This window comes from Oncorhynchus keta, chromosome 35, assembly GCF_023373465.1.
Source record: "Oncorhynchus keta strain PuntledgeMale-10-30-2019 chromosome 35, Oket_V2, whole genome shotgun sequence".
NCBI classification, from domain to species: domain Eukaryota; kingdom Metazoa; phylum Chordata; class Actinopteri; order Salmoniformes; family Salmonidae; genus Oncorhynchus; species Oncorhynchus keta.
In genome coordinates this window covers 20,742,597-20,747,243 of record NC_068455.1, presented here as the reverse complement: position 1 = coordinate 20,747,243, position 4,647 = coordinate 20,742,597, and positions in this window count along the sequence as shown.

Below are 4,647 nucleotides of genomic sequence, written 5' to 3'. Positions count from 1 at the left end.
TGGGACACTGAATGTTTCGTCGAATCTGGGTTCCATCAGGCCAAATCACAGCTAATCACAGCTTTAGGTTCTGTAAGGATACACAATGCAGCCTCGGACATCAACTGATACGTAACCTGCTACTTTATAATGGTTTTGTGTTAGCCTGCCTGTCACACACACACACGCACGCGCATGCACACACTGTCACGCTCTGACCTTTAATATCTCTGTTTTGTGTGACGAGGGTGGGTATGCTAGTTTTTGTATTGTCTAGGGGTTTTGTAGGTCTAGGTATTTTTTGTCTACGGTGGCCTGATATGGTTCCCAATCAGAGGCAGCTGTTTATCGTTGTCTCTGATTGAGGATTATATTTAGGTGGCCATTTTCCCTTTTGTGCTTGTGGGTTCTTGTTCAATGTTTATTTGCCTGTCTGCACTACTCATATTAGCTTCACGGTTCATTTTGTTATTTTGTTCATTTGTTCTGTGTTCATTCATAAATAAAGAATGTTCGCATACCGTGCTGCACCTTGGTCCGATCATTATGACGACCGTGACACACACACACACACACACACACACACACACACACACACACACACACACACACACACACACACACACACACACACACACACACACACACACACACACACACACACACACACACACACACACACACACACACAAACGGTCTGTGTACAGTGGCTGGTGTAAGAGATACTGATATGTAGATGGGTTGTGCTCTATGAGTAGTACAGGTAGTGTGTTAGGTGGGTGGGGGTGTCGAATGTTTGATCTTTGACAGAGGTGGCTGGCAGGCAGCTAGCTACATATTCCTGACAACCACTAACTACCGTTAATTACCCCTCACTATGCTAAAAGAGGTGTCTATTAGGATCGCTGCAAACGGCTGTTAGTTATGCTCTATATTAGATTGCTTCTAAAAGGACGCCAGTATCTCATATCCTAAGCCATAATATATCTTTGCTGCACCTCTGGACAGATTGAGCACTGTCTTTTCCTATGGCCATAACATCTCTCCATCATCATCTGTGTGGGCGACGGACGACAGAAACGCTAGCGGTGGTGCCATCAGATTATTTGACTTGTTCTCAGGTGTTTGTGTTTTCTGAGTCTGTCTTCTGTTTGCCAGTAAAGCATGTGCTCTTCAAGGTACAGGGACTTTGGCGACACTAATCTTCAGCACCTGTGTTGTCAGCATTCTCCGTAACACCTGTTTGACCTTAGGGATTTGGTAAAGGTGGTCTTCACTACCTGCATATGGTTATTTCTATAGACACACGTTGTGAGACAGTCAATTGAGAGTATATATATTCATTTTGTAGAAGCAAAAGCGAAGATAGTAAAGTGCATTCGGAAAGTATTCTGACCCCTTGACTTTTTCCACATTTCGTCACATTACAGCCTTATTCTAAAATGGATTAAAGAGTTGTTTTCCCTCATCAATCTACACACAACACCCCACAATGATAAAGCAAAAACAGGTTTTTAGTCATTTTTGTTAATTTATTTGAAAAAAAAATACAGAAAATATATAATTTTACATAAGTATTCAGACCCTTTACTCAGTACTTTATTGAAGCACCTTTGCCAGCAATTACAGCCTCGAGTCTTCTTGGGTATGACGCTACAAGCTTGGCACAGCTGTATTTGGGGAGTTTCTCCCATTCTTCTCTGCGATCCTCTCAAGCTCTGTCAGGCTGGATGGGGAGCGTCACTGCACAGCTATTTTCAGGTCTCTCCAGAGAGTCCGGGCTCTGGCTGGGCCACTCAAGGAAATTGAGACTTGTTTCGAAGCCACTCCTGCGTTGTTTTGGCTGTGGGCTTAGGGTTGTTGTCCTGTTGGAAGGTGAACCTTTGCCCCATTCTGAGGTCCTAAGCGCTCTGGAGCAGGATTTCATCTAAGATCTCTCTCTGTGCTCCGTTCATCTTTCCCTCGAACCTGACTAGTCTCCCAGTCCCAGGTGCTGAAAAACATCCCAACAGCATGATGTTACCACCACCATGATTCACCGTAGGGATGGTGCCAGGTTTCCTCCAGACGTGACGCTTGGCATTCAGGCCAAAGAGTTCAATCTTGGTTTCATCTGACCAGAGAATCTTGTTTCTCATGGTCTGAGAGTCCTTTAGGTTCATTTTGGCAAACTCCAAGTGGGCTGTCATGTGCCTTTTACTGAGAAGTCGCTTCCGTCTGGCCACCCTACCATGAAGGCCTGATTGGTGGAGTGCTGCAGAGATGGTTGTCCTTCTGGAAGGTTCTCCCATCTCCACAGAGGAACTCTAGCGCTCTTGTCAGAGTGACCATCGGGTTCTTAGTCACCTCCCTGACCAAGGCTCTTTCTCCCCGATTGCTCAGTTTGGATGGGCGGACAGCTCTAGGAAGAGTCTTGGTGGTTTCAAACTTCTTCCATTTAAGAATAATCTTGGGGACCTTCAATGCTGCAGAATTTTTTTGGTATCCTTCCCCAGACCTGTGCCTCGACACAATCCTGTATCGGAACTCTACGGACAATTCCTTCGACCTCTTGGCTTTTGCTCTGATATGCACTGTCAACTACAGGACCTTATATAGACAGATGTGCCTTTCCAAATCATGTCCAATCAATTACTTTTATCACAGGTGGACTCCAATCAAGTTATAGAAACATCTCAAGGATGATCAATGGAAACAGGATGCAACTGAGCTCAATTTCGAGTCTCATAGCTAAGGGTCTGAATACTTATGTAAATAAGGTATTTCTGTTTTTATATTTAATACATTAGCAAAACTTTCTGAAGAACAATTTTCACTTTGTCATTATGGGGCATTGTGCGTAGATTGATGAGGAACATTTTTTTGTCTATTTTAGATTAAGGCTGTCACATAACAAAATTTTGGAAAAGTCAAGTGGTCTTAATAATTTCCGAAGGCACTGTATGTCTGCACTGTTAGATAGAGCACACATTTTTGCACTACAGGGAGAGGACATAAGTGATATTTCACTTGGAGACGTGTCTGTCCATTCACATGATTTGTCTCAAACATTCAAATAGCCAATTACTAATTCCCAAAGCGAGTTGCTTCTCAATAAAACAGTTAGGCTACAGCTAACCTGTACATAGCCCATACTGTATTTATTTATTTATTTATTTATTTATCTTGCTCCTTTGCACCCCAGTATCTCTACTTGCACATTCATCTTCTGCACATCTACCATTCCAGTGTTTAATTGCTAAATTGTAATTACTTTGCCATCATGGCCTATTTATTACCATAACTCCCTTATCTTACCTCATTTGCACTCACTGTATATAGACTTTTTTTGTTTTCTTCTTTTGTACTGCATTATTGACTGTATGTTTTGTTCATTCCATGTGTAACTCTGTGTTGTTGTATGTCAAATTGCTCTGCTTTATCTTGGCCAGGTCGCAGTTGCAAATGAGAACTTGTTCTCAACTCGCCTACCTGGTTAAATAAAGGTGAAATAAATGTAAAAAAATTAAAAACTGGTAACGGATGATCTTCAACTTTGTCCCTCTCGTGAGAAGCTTTACCCTTTTAAACAAACAACGGTTTCCTGCGAAACCCTTTCGATTAGTTCTCGTATTGAGGTGAAACTTTGAGAGGTCATTACTTAGGGTAGCTAGTTGATAAAGATAATCTAAAACCACCCATGAGTGTGTGAGCCCCAGCCTGACCCAGGCCTCTGACTAACCCCAGTATGTAACCCCAGTATTTAAGGAAAATAAACATTGGAGATGGTGTGGAATGTCATCACACTGAGGACGTTTATTCATTTGTTTAGAGACTGCAAAGTGGCCAGTCAGTAAGTGAGTATGGGGTCTTGGAAAAGTAGCGGAGGGGAAAGTAACCCAAGATGCTAATGATCTATGGCATTACAAATGGCTGGGTGGGAGAGAGGGAGAGAGTGAGATCTGGGTGTAACAAGATCTGTCCAGAATCACCCCTGAAAAGGTACAGCAGCCATTATCCCAAGGGATAAAGAAGACATGATTTCAATCCTTATGAATCATTCTTTCCCCCTGCCCCCAAGGGCACCGGAGCTGTAGACAGGTTGTCATGCTTTGTATGAATATATCTTGTTTTGTTGTACTGAAAGAGAAAACATACATAGGTATATTGAGTTTACTGTATGAGAACTGTAAAGTCTAATTGAACAATTCATATTTTTGTCTTTTCTTTACTGCAGCACTCACTCATTGTACTTGATAAGGAGATCAGCTAGATCTCCTTTGGCAAATCAACATGAACAATGATTGGACAGATTTTGCAGCACAAAATGGGTACACACACAATGAAATAAAAAATCATCAAAGTCAGTAAAGATATTTGATGAATGTTCACATTTTCCTTCTTGGTAACAGAACAATGGAAAAAGTTTCCTCTCATGCCAGCAGTGTATTGTAACCAAGTGTTAATGAGAGAGCAATTACCATCTTATATATAAAAAATATATAAATAAATAAATAAATACAACTAAATAAATACAACTATTGTCTGTGTGCCATCCTCTTCAATTTCCTTTCCCCCTCTTCCTTCATGTTATTATGTATATTGGCTAAGGTCAGAGGTGAAGGTACAGTGTGAATGAAGAAGTCTACTTAGCATGTCGTTAGGAATACAACATATAGAGTCTGCTAT